The sequence below is a fragment of the Panicum virgatum genome, chromosome 9K (assembly GCF_016808335.1).
Source record: "Panicum virgatum strain AP13 chromosome 9K, P.virgatum_v5, whole genome shotgun sequence".
In the NCBI taxonomy this organism is placed as follows: domain Eukaryota; kingdom Viridiplantae; phylum Streptophyta; class Magnoliopsida; order Poales; family Poaceae; genus Panicum; species Panicum virgatum.
Genome location: NC_053144.1, coordinates 24575636 through 24592803, shown reverse-complemented (window position 1 = coordinate 24592803; position 17168 = coordinate 24575636). Strand labels below are relative to the sequence as shown.

Below are 17168 nucleotides of genomic sequence, written 5' to 3'. Positions count from 1 at the left end.
TTAAATGTTTGACCAGATGTCGGAAGAGATTTTTGGGCACTAATTAAAAAACTAATTTTAGAACTCGCTTGGAAACTGCGAGACGAATCTTTTGAGGTTTTTGACTGCATCATTAGCACAGGTGGGTTACTGTAGCACTTATGGCTAATCATGCACTAATTAGGCTCAAAAGATTCGTCTCGTCGTGTACATCTAAACTGTGCAATTTATTTTATTTTTTAACTACATTTAATGCTTTATACATGTGTCTAAAGGTGAGGCAAAAAATTTTGGGTGAAAATTTTTGATAACTAAACGGACTCTGAGCGAAGGGAAAGGTTTGAGAAACAGAGGAAGGAGATGAGCCTGAGGCCCTGAGTGGTAACTGGTAAGCGGTAGGGCTGAGCCGAGGTCGAGCAAGCCAGCCACCTGTAGCTGCTGGAGCATCCCGAGCAGGAGATGTTCTTAATTTTCGGAGACCACGACAAAGCGATCTCACGGTAGCATTATTATTAATAATAGATAATAACACATTTACTCCCGTCATGAAACGTAAGATATTAATAATAAAGAAATAGGAAAAATATGCATATACCTCTCGTTAGTTTTTTATTTGGATAATTAGCTAAGGGTTTATTGTGTTTTTGCCTCTAATTTGAACCTCAATCACACTTTTTTTTACTTTGTATTTTTTATCCTTACTTCTTATAAACGAAGCCTCCGTTTACCCCTATTTCTAACACCGTTAGTTACATTCCAAATAAAACAATTGAAAAAATAACAAAAGCTATGTGAAAAGCCAGGCGCGGGCGAGCGTCGAAGGGCGCGCACGGGCCGGCGGGCGCTGTGCACAGCCGAGTCCGATCGGGCGGCCGCGGGCGTGCGCTGCTCGTGCGTGCGTGCTCGAGAGTACAACAACTGCCTGCTCGCCGAAGTGCTCGGCAGGTCGTTCACTGATGTCTCCAAATGCTGCTAAATTTGCTCCATCCGCTCCAAAATAAATCCCGTCCCCTGAATTTGCTCTTTTTTTTAGCTTTTACCGGAATTCTATGCTGCTGAAATGTAATGTCAAACAAGGATTTATACAAAGTTCATTCTAAAAAGAGTAGGGATATATTCGCAAGGATAAAATTGTCTTCTTTGACAACGTTATGTGCTGTTCACGGAGTAGAGATAAGATGAGGCTTAGTTTCCAAACAATGAGAGTAAAAATGCAAAGTAAGGGTAAAATCACAATTAAACAATTAAAGTTCAAAACAGGAGCAAGAACGCAATAGCCCCTAGTTTCAAGATTAATAGCTAGCTATTGGTTGCCGCACCAAAATTTAGGAGATCTTTATTCCTTTTATTAATTCTTGGTCCACTAGAATTAATGGGAGGAGAGAGATTGGGCCTAAAGAACCTTAGGATGCATTACATTATGGGTACAAATTTTAAACTCTCTAGTGCCTTACATTTGAGGATGGAGAAAATATATAAGAAATAGATTTAATTTGGTAAGTAAATGGACTTCATTTTGTACCTATTTTAGCTTATATGACACAGTAGCTCGGTAGCTAACGGAAGACTCTAGCCCCCGACCATATTATTTTAAGTTTGAATGGTTAGAAATTTTAGCATATACTCCTTCCGTTCCAAAATGTAGGTCGTTTTGACTTTTCTAGATTCATATATTTTACTATGTATCTAGACATATGTTATATCTAGGTGCATAGCAAACAATATAAATCTAAAAAAGCCAAAACGACCTACATTTTGGAACGGAGGGAGCACCATGCAAATAGAAATGCTCGAACTTAGCTCGATCTCGAATTGTTCGGAGCTCGAGAGCTTCATGTTAGAACTAAGCTCGGCTTGATTGCTTGATTCCTCTTATAGTTCAGCTTGAATTGAGTTTTTAATTCAAATTTAAATAGCTCGCGGGTCTTAAGCTCGTTGGTTTGAAGGGAAGAATATCACCAGTGGCGGAGCTAGAAAGGGGCCACCAAGAGCCATGGCCCCTCCCAGTGCACAAAAAAAAAATTAAACTCCCTTTATTAGTATATTTAATCCTCGGCTAAATTAAGTTGCTAATGAGCTATTGGGATGTTCAAGTGGCTTGGCCGATGGAGCTAATGACCCATAAGCACCTTTGTTTTACCTTCCAATAGTTCAATCAATGGCCCTATTTGGACGCGAGGGTTAGAGTTAGATTTGGTTTTTTTAGCTCATCTAACCCTAAAACATCAAAACAGGAGGGTTAGATTGGGTTAGATGCATCTAACCCACCCTAAAAAACTATCTCCTTCAAGGGGTGCTTATTAGGGTTAGATGAGGTGGAGCCCACCTTTTCCCCTCTCTCTCTCCTGCTAGAAAGAGGCCAAATGATTGAAAATGTGTATTTATTGTCAATCTAACTCTTCCATCCAAACACCTCTTTAATTAGTTTAGGAATACCCATGAGCTAGATACTGGCCCTGTTTGGATACTCTAACTTGGTTAGAAGTTAGAGTTAGTTTCTAACTCTAGACTAACTCTGAACTAACTCTAACTAAAGTGGTGTTTGGATGCAAGGGTTAGAGTTGGCTTAAAGGCACTTTTCCAATCATTTGGTCTTTTAAATGCTCTTTCTAGCTGGATCTCTTGTGGCCATCTCTTGTGTGGCCTCCTGCCACTCATAAATGTTACAAACAAATCATCTCCACAAACAAAGTAAAAAAACATGATAAAAATTATATTATCCATACAAATGAGATGTCTCACTCAAACATACAAGTCCTCAGTTATGCCAAAAAAAATTACACTCCATAAAACAAAGCATGAGCTAACTCATCACGGAACTCGTTCATGTTTGTATCTTCAACAAGAGGTTCATCTTCTGGCCAATCGGAATCAGAAGAGCTAGGCATTGGCATATAATTTTCATCCGCATCACAGGCACCAAATTCTCTATCTGCAATTCTGCTCTCTCGAATAAAATTATGAAGAGCCATACAAGCAACAATAATTCTAGCTTGCTTGTCCTCTGGAAGAACTCCCTTTGGTACTCTGATTCGAACATCTTGGACATAGCAAACACAGACTCAGCGGTTGCCTCAACACCACACTCAAATGCTAGCTCCTGACACCTCTTGACAGAGAATGCATCCTTCTCACTTGCACGTTTCTGTATTTGCTTAGTGTTGACTGTCACGGACTCTTTGAAGGTATTGGCTATGTCCTTCACAATCTTCACCATTGGGCTCTTGCTCTTCTTCACTGGACTGGTCAAAGTGCTTGAAGTGCTCGCAAATGACCTCTTGCTCCCCTGGGTGCTTGAACTCCTCCCCATTGGACTAGGTGTTGCCTGAAACTCCTCCTCTTCCTCTTGTGGCCATGCATCTTGCCCCTCATCTTCACCATAATCATCTCCAGGCGCAAAGGCTGTGCTTCCATCAACGGTGTACCCTCTCCACAGTTCTTCCATCAACTCCAAGTTTCCTGGAGGACCCCACTGCAATTTCTTGAGGTATGGTTTCTTCTGCAGGACAGAACAATGAAATCAACCAGAAACAAGTTAAGATATGATAGAACAATACACAAGTATGTAGGGAACATTGTACCTCTGTGTGTGTTTTCCAAAAGTCAGACTCCGCATCAACCGTCCCATCTGGATTTCTTCCCAACCCTGTGTGCACTTGCAAGTACCGCCAGAAAGAATGGATGTTTTTGAGTATCACTAGTTGGTTCTTCACCTGTTGGCGGCTATACACCAACCCCCTCCTAGAAAGTAATCCATCGACAACGGCTCGGTACCCATCACCATTCATTTGTGCACCATTATACCTTCCTGCTCTACGTTGCTCAATGCACAATTCTAACATGGAAGCATTATTTGAATCATTCCATTGGGCTCGAGTGCCTTGGCTCACCGGGAGACCGCCGGAGCTCGCTAACTCCTCCACATCATCATCGTCAGCAGTGTCGAAGGGAACGCCGGAGCCGAATTCTTGCCCACGGCCAGCACTCGGTGCAGGGGGACGCCGTCCACGCAGGCCGCTGCTGCTTGACCCTGACGCCGGTGCGCGGGTGCCTCGATGACGGCGGTTGGGTGCCGCGGTAGCCGAGTTCGCGCACTGCCTCAGGCCACCGCCGTTTCCTCCTTCGCGACCGGCTCCCGCAGAGGAGCTACCGCCAAAGAGGTTCTGCCGTGCGGAGGGTGCCGTCGGAGTCGTCCATCCATCTCCTGCTCCGGCACGGGGTGCACGATAAGGAGGGAGTCCGGAGCTCCTGCCGCGGCCAGGGGGGAGCTCGACGTCGTCACCCTGGAGGAAGGCTCCGTACTGTCGAAGACTCGGGAACTCCGCTGCGGCCGCTTGCGAGTTGAGGTCGAAGCTGCTGCGGGCAGGGGGACCGTGACCAGGGCCGCTCGCCGACGGCTGATGGCTCCAGGCGTTGGCGCCGGCGAAGGAGTCCTGCGAGGCCCAGTCATTGCCGTTGCCGTCGAAGCCATCCCCGTCCATTGTGGAGCTTGGAGACAGGGGGTCCTGGACAGGCGTTGGCGCTGGTCGGGGGACGCTTGGCCGGGGAAGACGCGCCGGGAACCGGTCGGAGAGGGGCCGCGCCGAGGAGTCGCTCGGAGGGAGGCCGCGCCGGGGAGCTGCTTGGAGGGGGGCCGCGCCGGGGAGCGCAAGGATGCCACGCCAGGGAGAAGCTTGGAGGGGGGCCGCGCAGCGGAGCAGGGACCAGCTCGAGCTCGGAGGGGAGCAGCGCCGGGGAGGGCGAGCGCAGGGCGGAGGGCGAGCGGCGGCGCCGGATCCGCCGCCAGGCGCCCTGGTCGCCAGGGGGTCGAACGGAAGGGGGTGCGCTGGCTCGGGAGGGGAACGGGTCGCCACAGCCAGATCCGGATTGGAAAAAAAACGTGGGCCCCACAACTCTAACCCAAATAAGCACCCCTTGGGGGGATTGTTTTTTGGGGTGGGTTAGATACATCTAACCTACTCTAACCCACCCTGTTTGGCTACTTTTGGGTTAGATGGCTCCAATCTAATCCAATCTAACTCTAACCCATGGATCCAAACAGGGCCACTAACTCTAACCTCTAACTTAGTTAGAGTATCCAAACAGAGCCAATCTAACGTTCGTAGATCCAACCAGTATCCAACACGTTGCACGTTCTGTTCACCCTTTCGCCATGCTGCCTAGTTCCTTGTCTTCCCCAAATTTGTCGCACCTCCTCGCCACCTCCAGCTTCTTATACATGGTGCTTGATCCCCCCCCCCCCCCCCCCCCAGCTTACAAGCCAAGTGAGGCGTAGGAATTCATGTTGAGTTAGTTATTGGTACCCACCCTCAAACCTGAGAGCTAGCGGAGCCATTGATTGCACGACATGCGGCGGAGAGTTGTTGCCGATGTTCCATCTGGAAAAAAAACAATACATACATTATGTAGCATATGCGAAAATACTGAAATTTATTCAATAATAATGTAAAGATACCGAAATTTTACATAGGGTTGTTGGGTTGGCGGTGGGAGTAAGTGTAAAAATAGTTAGTTGTTTTGGCATACTCATTTTCTAACGAGTATTCTGGAGCCCTCGGTTGCATATAGTACCATAATAGTTCTAATAGATCAATCTTCTATAAGAAGAATGGTAATTTAGTTTAGGTGAGAAAAATTTCAATTATGACATTCTTTATTTTTATTGAATTAGTATATGATTGTAAGCTTTTGTATCATATATATATATATATATATATATATATATATATATATATAAATCCATATCGCTGGAAGAAAACGAGAGCATCCAGCGCTGCAAGCTCGCCGTGTGGCTTCCGCGCCGTCGTGGCCGCGTATCCGGCCGTTCTATAGGCACGGCGGTCGTACTGGGAGGCCCACGCGTCAGACCTGCACGTCGTCCTTGTGCGCGGACCAAATCGTGTCCACCTCATTCGTCGCATCTTAGCCTCGCCTCGCTGCCGTCACCTCGCACGCCATTGCCTCCTCCATCTCGCAGTCGCAGCGCCATCGCCGGCCTCCTCCGAGCCGGCCCTTCGGCTCGATTCCGTGTCCCTCCTCCCCTATTGGCACAGCAAGCCGGAGGACGCCCCCAACGCCGCAGCCGAGGGCACCCAGCCCGCGCCCCCCGAGGGATCCGCCGACGCCGCCCTGCCGGCCTCAGGCGCGAAGGCCGCGGAGGCGTTGCTCCCATCGCTCGCCATCTGGCCGCCGTCGCAGCGCACGCGCGACGCCATCGTGCGCCGCCTCGTGCAAACGCTCGCGGCGCCCAGCGTCCTCTCCCAGCGCTACGGCGCCGTCCCGGAGGCCGAGGCCGAGCCTGCCGCCGCCGCCGTCCAGGACGAGGCCTTCGCCGTCGCCTCCGAGTCCGCCGCCGGCGCGTCCCCAGCCTCCGTCGACGAGGGGATAGAGGTCCTCGAGGCGTAGTACTCCAAGGAGGTCAGCCGCCGCCTCCTCGAGCTCGCCAAGTCCCAGTCCGCCGCCGCCGCCGCGCCGACCGCCGAGGCCAGCGCGCAGGAGACGGAGGAATCGTCGGCGACCGTCTCCGGCGCCTGACCGTCGCCTAAAGGTGACGGCTGACGGCGCCGCCTCGCGCATGGCCAGCGGCGGCTGCGATGGCCTCCAAGGCGGCGCATTCGTGCAGCCGTGGGGAGGCCTTCCTATGCGCGAGCTAGCTGGCACGGCGGCGCCTCCTCCGTTTTGATCCCGCCATACTTACCACGCCCGAGGACATCTAGCGCTTCCTGCCTCGACGTGGCGATGCTGACGACGCCAAAATGACATCTGCGAGGCCCATCATCAAGGTCGCTGAGGCATCCTGCCAGCTGCTGGCAGGCAGGAGGAGGTTGCCGCTGCCCTGCTTCCTGCTCTGTGCTTGCCGCACGTCAATCTGGCCATGCTTGCGGCTTGCCACGCCAGAGGTAGCACTTTGCCTTCCGCCAGTGCTGGCACTCAAGGTATTTGATGAAATGCCAGTTCAAGTTCAAGTTCAAGCTAATAAATTCATTGCACCTTCTTCCAGTATGTACCATATCGCTGAACTAAAAGTATATTGTAGATTGCTTTACTGAATAATCCTTTCCAAGGATCAAATTGTATTTTATTTCAGGTGAACACATACCAATAGGGAATTGTAGAATTTGCTTTGCTTTTATCAGCGTTCACCCAGTCACCCATACTGCTATCGTTGGATCAGGTAGCTTAGATAAAAAAAAATACAACTCTCATTATCTCATAGTTTGTATTCTCATGCCCAGAACATGGATACCTCTGCAGTTTGTATTCATAACTTAATTCACTTCAGGTATTCATCAGTTGATAAGAATTTACCATTCTGTTTACTTGTGTTCAACGGCACTGCAAAAAAGATTGGAAGAGCTGTTTCAAACCCTTGCACTCTTGCAGGTCTCTTAAAGATGAATTTCATTATATTTCTGTGAGCATTCTCTTTTGTCATTGCTTGGAAATTGGGAGATTGGTAAGAGGAATGAGCTGCTAGCTACTACAAGGCAAAATCTGTTCTTTCACATGAAGGCGCACGATGTACAGATGAGAGATATAGGATCATTCAGAATATGTTTCAACGTATCAAAAATACATGTTCAGGTTCGAAATGTACTAATGTTACTGCATAGATTTATATATTAATTTGGCTCAAGATCTATGCTACGTTCTATGAATTCAAGCTTACATGCGGGCATGTTTGGTAAAATATGCTAATATATTAATCTTAGACTATATATAATCGAACACAAATATAATTGATCACTCATGCCAGTTCCTTCAATTTACATGTATAGGAAAGTTGACTCTATAAGCATTTACACTACTGTTTTTATGGTATGCCAACCCTGAACTTCTTGAGGCTGCTGCCCTGTAGGATGGGCATGTTCCATTTGGTTGCTTTCCATGGCCAACGCCTACTTACGCTCCCTTATAAATCATTGGTCTGACCTCTTTGAGACTTCTTTTCTACATTATCAGTTGTGTTGCGAGAGTAGCTAATCCAGCATGGTAAGGTCCAATGCCACCACAAAATGATGTGATTTCCAAGTTGCAGACCTATCTAAACTTGACAACCCACATAGGTAACTGACATCTCTATACCTGAAGACCAATGAACAGGTGGGAGGTGTTTGCGTTTGCATGGCTTGGTCTCAAACTGCCTGATGTGGTTAACTTTCTGTGATGAAGACTCATACTGATCTACTGTGCTACCCGGTCCTTTTTCTACCACACCAATATGCCAGCAATTGCCCGAGGACACTTCTAATATCTAAATTGTATATCACATAAAATATGTTGTCAGTATGTCTTGATTGCTATGACAGTCAGATCCGGTTCATGCTTTCACTGACTGCGATTTGCACTACGCTATTACCAATTTGCTTTGTTGTCCGAGGCTGCAAGCCAACGTGCCAACGTTAGAAGCACAAAAGCAGCCACTTCGGCAGCATATTGTGGTCTGCTGCGTTCCCCCCAACTGCTGGCGCAGCCAAGCGCGCCAATCATCCTAGTATGAGATGTCCAAAATAAATACCCAAGTGTGTTATTTAAAGCACCTCGTCATATCAAATAAAATTTAAATTAGTAAATATTACATCTTAAATAAAAATTTGATTCTTTTATTAATTTTTCTTGCACGTGGTTCTTCTAGCAGTATTCTAGAGCCCTCAATTATACTATAGTAATTCCAACAGATCAATCCTCTGCAAGAAGAATGGTGATTTAGTCTAGATGAAAAAAAAATCAATTATTAGCTTCTGTACTTTTATTGGATTAATAGTACATGATTGTAAGCTTTTGTATCATAGGAGACGTCCAAAATAAATACCCAAGTGTGTTATTTAAAGCATCTCTTCGCATCAAATAAAATTAGTGAATATTACATCTTCTTATACAAAAGTTTGATTCTTCTATTACTTTTTCTTGTACGTGGTTCTTTTGGGAGTCTTCCGAGTAGTTTTGCGGCGTCTAGCCCCTAGCTTACAAGTGAGGTGAGCTATAGGATCCATATTATTGGCACCCAATCCCCAAGCCTGGGAGCTAGTAGAGCCATCGATGGCACATCGTGTGGCATGGAGAGTTGTTGCCGAAACTTGATATGAAAAAATAACATACACATTATGTAGCATAATGCGAAGATACCAAAATTTATTCAGTAATAACGTGAAGATACCAAAAATTTACAGAGAGTTGTTGGGTTGGTGGTGAGAGTAAGTGTAAAAAGATTAGTTGTTTCGGCATTCTGGAGCCCTCAGCTATACTACAGTACTGTAGTAATTCTTACAGATCAACCCTCTGCGAGAAGAATCGTGATTTAGTCTAGATGAGAAAAGATTTCTATTATTAGCTTCGGTACATTATTGGATTAATAGTACATGATTGTAAGCTTTTGTATCATAGGGGACGTCCAAAACAAAAACCCAAGTGCATTATTTAAACACCTCATCACATCAAATAAAACTAGTGAATATTACATCTTCTTATATAAAAGTTTGATTCTTTAATTAGTTTTACTTGTATGTGGTTCTTCTGGGAGTCCTCCGAGTAGTTTTGCGGCATCTAGCTCCGAGCTTAGAAGCCCCGAGCTTACAAGTCAGGTGAGCCATAGGATCCACGTTATTGGCACACAACCCCAAGCCTGAGAGCTGGCAGAGCCATCGATGGCATGGAGAGTTGCTGCCAAAGCTCAATCTGAAAAAAATAACATACACATTATGTAGCATAATGCAAAGACACCAAAATTTATTCAGTAATAACGTGAAGATACCAAAAATTTAGAGAGGGTTGTTGGGTTGGTGGTCGGAGTAAGTGTAAAAGGTTTAGTTGTTTTGGCACAGTACTGCAGTAATTCCAACATATCAATCCTCTGCAAGAAGAATGGTGATTTAGTCTAGATGAGAAAAGATTTGAAGTATTAGCTTCGGTACATTTATTGGATTAATAGTACATGATTGTAAGCTTTTGTATCATAGGAGACGTCCAAAACAAATACCAAAGTGTGTTATTTAAACACCTCATCACATCAAATAAAATTAGTAAATATTACACATTCTTATATAAAAGTTTGATTCTTTTATTACTTTTACTTGTATGTGGTTCTTCTGGGAGTCTTCCGAGTAGTTTTGCGGCATCTAGCCCCGAGCTTAGAAGCCTCGAGCTTACAAGTCACGTGAGCCATAGGATCCACGTTACTGGCAAACAACCCGGCCCCAAGCTTGAGAGCTAGCAGAGCCATCGATGGCACGTCATGTGGCATGGAGAGTTGTTGCCGAAGTTCGATCTGAGAAAAATAACACACAAATTATGTAGCATAATGCGAAGATACCAAAATTTATTTAGTAGTAACGTGAAGATACCAAAAATTTAGAGAGGGTTGTTGGGTTGGTGGTGGGAGAAAGTGTAAAAGGTTTGGTTGTTTTGGCAAACCCATTTTCTTAAGAGCATTCTGGAGCCCTCAGTTATACTATAGTACTGTGGTAATTCTAACATATCAATCCTCTCGAAGAAGAATGGTGATTTAGTCTACATGAGAAAAAAATTCAATTGTTAGCTTCTATACTTTTATTGAATTAATAGTACGTGATTGTAAGCTTTTGTATTATAGGAGGTGTACAAAACAAATATCCAAGTGTATTATTTAAAGCACCTCATTCTATAAAATGAAATTAGTAAATATTACATCTTCTTATATAAAAGTTTGATTCTTTTATTGCTTTATCTTGTATGTGGTTCTTCTGGGGAGTCTTTCGAGTAGTTTTGCGGCATCTAGCCTCGAGCTTACAAGTCACGTGAGCCATAGGATCCATGTTACTAGCAAACAACCCCAAGCTTGAGAGCTAGCAGAGCCATCGATGGCACGTCATGTGGCATGGAGAGTTGTTGCCGAAGTTAGATCTGAAAAAAAATAACATACACATTATGTAGCATAATACGAAGATACCAAAATTTATTCAATAATAATGTGAAGATACCGAAAATTTAGAGAGGGTTGTTGGGTTGGTGGTGGGAAAAAGTTTAAAAGGTTAAGTTGTTTTGGCAAACCCATGTTCTTATAAGAGTATTCTAGAGCCCTCAGTTATACTACAGTACTGCAGTAATTCTAACAGATCAATCCTCTCCAAGAAGAATGATGATTTAGTCTAGATGAGAAAAGATTTCAATTATTAGCTTCGGTACATTTATTGGATTAATAGTACATGATTGTAAGCTTTTGTATCATAGGAGACGTCCGAAACAAATACCCAAGTCCGTTATTTAAACACCTCATCACATCAAATAAAATTAGTAAATATTACATCTTCTTATATAAAAGTTTGATTCTTTTATTACTTTTACTTGTTTGTGGTTCTTCTGGGAGTCTTCCAAGTTGTTTTGTGGCATCTAGCTCCGAGCTTAAAAACCCCGACCTTACAAGCCAGGTGAGCCATTGGATCCACATTATTCGCACCCAACCTGTTGACACAAAAATCAACACACTGAAATCCGAGGGCAAGTGTTCACCAAGCTTCGAAAAGTAGACCAAGCGTGCCAGTCAATCTGACCTGTTGATTGACAAGGAGACAGAGTAAACATTAAATTCGAGGGTGTATCGGCTGTCTCTCACAGGTCGTATTGGCAGGCGATTACCGATACAGAAGACGACAAAATCGGCTCGGTCAGCCGATTTGAAATAAACGATCGGCTAGGTCAGCCGATGTGCGCAAGGAGCAGTGTAAAGGCTACGAATGTGTAACCTAAACAACGCTATCAAACAATCACCTAGAATAGATCTAATCGGCTAATGATGTTTTAAATAAAATAACACGATAAGCATCCGATCAAACTTATTCCAAGCTGAATAGATATCAATAAAAGCTAAAACAACAGGTAAAACCTATAGAGCTAGCAGATATTGATAAATTGTGAATTAATTTAGACGAGACGACAGCGATACGCCCGGAAGTCAAAGCCTAAATATAATTCGATAACTTTTGAATATATCTGAATGAAGCAACAGCGATGCGCCCGAAAGCTAAAGCTCAGATTTACTCGGTAAACGAAAACTTACCAGCAAATCAAGTCGCTCGAATGTGAGGCGTCCTTGATCAACTCGAAAGAACTCGTCGAAAAGAAAAGAAGAAAGGCAAAGTCGCCGAAAAGTAAATTGCAAGTAAAAAGTAGGGTTTGTTGATTGATCATGTGATTAAATCTTTCATAATGTACGGAGGTACAGATTTATAGCCTAGACAACCTAGTCGGTTTTTTAATATCAAACTTGCTAGAAAAGAAAAATCTAAACAAATTAAGATACATGGACTCTATCTTCCCTTTCCCTAGAATCATCGTCGATGAAGCTTCCGTCATGCGTTTGTTTCGGCCAAGGAAATTAGATTAGAAAATATTTTATTCTTATCAGGCCGAACATCATTATATCGCTGCATCTTGTCCTTTACGGATACATGCACCTTTTCTGCACATTACTATAAACGGCCTTTATTACTCCGATCATCTTCGCATAAACATGCTGGCTCTTTTCTTTATTCTATTCAGCTCAGCATGCACGCATAGACCTTCCGTAATTAATCAATCCGGCCACCTGTCCTTAATCATCTTGCATGCAAATTAGAAGCATCCCCTTAATGCAAATACGCACATGTGCCCATCTATATTCGTAATCTCCCGGAAAGGACAGATGACATTAGACACTTGCCGATCTTCGTCCGCTTGATCCTCCTGTTGCTCGTGACTTCTGCGCACGTATGCCAATACCTGACAATCTTCAGATTACATCAGATTTACCAAAATCTGGTGTCAACACAACCCCAAAGCCTGGGAGCTAGCAAAGGCATCAATGGCACGTCGTGTGGCATGGAGAGTTGTTGCCGAAGCTCAATTTGAAAAAAAATTTGACATACATATTATGTAGCAAAATGCAAAGGTACCAAAATTTATTCAGTAATAATGTGAAGATATCGAAAATTTATAGAGGGTTGTTGGGTTGGTGGTGGGAAAAAGTGTAAAAGGTTTAGTTATTTTGGTAAACCCATTTTTTAAAAGCATTCTGGAGCCCTCAGTTATACTATAGTACTACAGTAATTCCAACAGATCAATCCTCTCGAAGAAGAATGGTGATTTAGTCTAGATGAGAAAAAATCCAATTACTAGCTTCTATACTTTTATTGAATTAATAGTACATGATTGTAAGCTTTTGTATTATAGGAGGTGTACAAAACAAATACTCAAGTGTGTTATTTAAAGCACCTCATTCTGTCAAATAAAATTAGTAAATATTACATCTTCTTATATAAAAGTTTGATTCTTTTATTGATTTTTCTTGTACGTGGTTCTTCTGAGAGTCTTTCGAATAGCTTTGCGGCATCTAGCCCTGAGCTTACAAGTTAGGAGAGCCATATGATCCACGTTATTGGCACCCATCCCCTAAGCCTGGAGCTAGCAAAGCTATCTGAAAAAATAACATACACATTATGTAGCATAATGCCAAGATTCCAAAATTTATTGAGTAATAACGTGAAGATACCGAAAATTTACAGAGAGTTGTTGGGTTGATGGTGAGTAAGTGTAAAAGGTTTAGTTGTTTTGGCAAACCTATTTTCTTAAGAGTACTCTGGAGCCCTCTGTCATACTATAGTACTGCAGTAATTCTAACAGATCAATCCTCTGCAAGAAGAATGGTGATTTAGTCTAGATGAGAAAAAAATTCAATTATTAGCTTTTGTACTTTTATTGAATTAATAGTATATGATTGTAAGCTTTTGTACTCCTGCACCAAATTCAACCATAATGTGATTAACGAATTCCATAGATGGTGTTTGAGAATGTGTGCAGGTGATTTTAAGCTAATTTTGCATGTTGCAAGCACACTTTGACCCGGCAGAAAATTACAGAAAATATCAGAGCACAGAATCAGGCTCAAATGGACCAAGTGTAGTCCAAGAACCAAAGAAAATCCAGTTAAGACAGCACGTGCCACAACTTTTGGACAAGTGGAAGCCCAGACAAGCCCAACCCCAGTAGTTGGGGGCGGTTGGAGCCTTGGGCAGGCCGACCGACCACTCTGGTCGGCCGACCAGGTCCATAGGCCCCACCGCCTCAACTTTGCCACATGGTGCTTCCTCACTAGCTTCCAAGGTCGGTTCTGCAAGGAAGTGTTGCATCCCGGCCGTGGCTCCCTCCTATAAATACAAGGGAAGGGGGTAGAGAATGGCCCCTCCTATAAATACAAGGGGAGGGGGTAGAGAATGGCACACCACACACAACACAACTCACCTCTCTTCCTTTGGAGCTTGGAGATCCTCATCCTAGATGCTTTAGGCAGCCTAGGAGGTGTAGAAGATTAGGAGGAGAGTGAGGAGGAGTCAGGGAAGTGATGGGTTTGTCGACACTCTTCTCCGCTTGTACCACGACGGATGCTTATTCGGTTGTAAGTGTTCGAGGCTTTCTTATTTAAAATTAGAGTTTCGTTGAAAGTTATTTCTTCGGCCTTATATAAGTTGAGTGTATGCTTAGAGTAGCATTTGATCATAGCTTAGGACTCTGGATAGAGAAGGATAATCTTGGCCAGGGTTAGGATTAGTACGGAATAACGTAGATGTGGTGTCTAGGCTAGAATATACCACTCAGTTGTCTAATAGTCTCACGGTTTGTTGAGGTAGCCGGCAGGTGGTGACATCCTTGTCCGAGCCCTAGTAATCCTCCACGTTCGGATATTGGATAGAGCATTACTACTGGAGCTATTGGCTTGTATAAGCCAGTCAAAACCGGTAGCTCGAAATATAACGGCGAAGTATCTCTTCCTCTAAACATAGATTCTAAATCTTAGGAAATCCTCTCTGTCCTATCCCTTCAACACCAGTGTGTGTCCTTGGATGAGCCTGAACCCGTGGATAGTGTACTCACATTTCTCAGTGGATATGATATCCTGGAATACTCCTGGGTGAAAACTACAGCGGTATCCGTATGCTTGTGGATTTTATTCGTGACGTTGCAAAGTACCAACATACTTGCTTCATCATAGGACTTGATTCCAGAGTTTCTTGGCCTTCCTGGTTTCCTTCTCAGTTTAGGCTTATGGATTTTGTAGTCTAAGTTGACACGTGTCCATCTATCCATAGATGTCATTGGGTTGCAAGTGCATTCATATGTCTTGTTTAGCCTATCCACAGAGAGATACTCATAGACAAAATCATCCATTTGTACCAGCATGCTGATTAGCAATGAAAGCTAAAGTATGGATGCAAGACTTTCCAGTCACTTGCCAACCCTACAAGTACATGTATGATGCTCCAAGTTAACTGCATGCCTAAATCTATTCATAGTCACTTCAGCACATCCAGCCCCACATATTAGTACCTCATGGTCCTTTATACTCTTAGCTTTAACATTTAGGGCTGCTATGATAGATGGGATGATTGTTCCTGTCATGTTACTAGCAATCTTGGCTCTCAAAACAAATTTTCCAATGATCATCTGTCTTATCTTATCATGCATATCCACAATTTGGAAATTCTTTGTTTTTGACACCCAACTATTAAAGGACTCAGAGAGGTTGTTATTGATGTAATCTACCTTACAATTTTCAAAGAATTTACTTCTACTCCACACATATGGATGATTGTCATCCAACCAAGTAAGTGCACTAGGATCCTTCTCCTCTATCTTCCCCATAAAGTAATTGAACTTGTCAATTGTGAAGCTCTTAGCCGCAGCCCACACATTTTTGTCATAAAGCTCACCAGTATAACCATTTTTCTTCATGTTCTTCCACAAGTGCCTCATGCACTCTCTATGTTCAACTTCAGGGTACACATCATCTACAGTCCCCTCTATTTCTTTCACCACATCTGTACTAATGACCAAGCCTGTAGGAGTACCAATAGCCTTCTTCAAGTTATTGACAAACCAAGTCCAACTTTTCTTGGACTCCGTCCCCCCAATCACTCCATAAGCAACTGAAAATAGCCTATTCTCACCATCCACTGCAAATAGCTGTTGCTAACTGACCCCTAGATCTCCCTGTCAAATGTGTGGCATCCATGGCGATATAAGGCCCACATCCTTGCAAAAACCCATCAATGCATGGTTTAAAAGCAACAAAGGACCTGCTGAAACACACATAGCCATTGTCATCTTCTTCAGTGTCTATCTCAACAATACTGCCAGGTACCACTCTCAAAAGCTCAGCTTGATAGGTAGGTAGCAAGTCATAACTATCAACCCACTTCCCATATATAGTGTCCATTGATCTCATCTTGCCTCTCACAACTCTGTGATATGGAATTTCAATGGAGTACTTCTTTTTTTAGCCTATCTTGCAACTTTCTTGGTCCCATTTCAAGGTTGTCCCGCAATAAGTCAACTACTCTTTCGGCTACCCATTTATTGGAGGCCATTGTTTCACCGCAATTATTGAATAAACTACATGTATGCTTTGGTTCACTCATCTTAACCTGCAACAAAACCATCACAATAAATTTCTGAAAATGATACAAAAATCTACCTCATACTTATTGCAAATTGAAACAAAATGTTGAATTTACCTTGCAGCCAAGGTACTTCTTACTCGTAGATGCAAAAAACTTACAATTGCAACCTTCTTTAGCCCTCTTGCATATGGCTCTAAACCTTCGTCTATCCTTTTTTACAATCTGATAAGCATGATCATTCAAGATAGCATGATGGGTAACTGCAGATTTGCACTGATACACATCTAGAACACACAAAACCTATACATCAGCACATGGATCATCGACATCATATCAAAAGGGGGATGATCATATTCATCATCATCATCAAATACTTCACCATCAGGGTCAAATTCTGGGTCAGAGCAACCATCAGCAGAGTCAGATGATGCAGTCAAATCACTGTCATAGCTGCTATCACTCGGTACCACAAGAGATAAGTGTCAGAATGCGTACCCTCCTCATCAACTCCGACACATTCATCATCATGTGCACCTTTGCTTTTGACTTTGGTGGCTCTTTTTTTCTTTGTGGTGGATATCACTCTTTCATTTGGGGATCTTTCATTGGTATGTGACTCACTAGTGCCTCTCTCATTTGCATGTACTTCATTTCTAAGAGAAGGGTGACACCTACGTTTGGATGGTAAAAATTGCAGTGGTCCTACAAACTCAGTTACCTAGGCATTGATTTGGGCTACTCCCTTGTTAAGATTGCACTCAAACCACTCAAGCATATCCTCAT

The 17168-nt window shown here is 43.5% G+C and overlaps 1 pseudogene; it reads left to right on the top strand.

The window, feature by feature from the left end:
* The first annotated feature begins 5131 nt into the window (after positions 1-5131).
* On the top strand, positions 5132-7654 carry LOC120647861 (annotated as a pseudogene).
* Positions 7655-17168: the final 9514 nt, after the last annotated feature.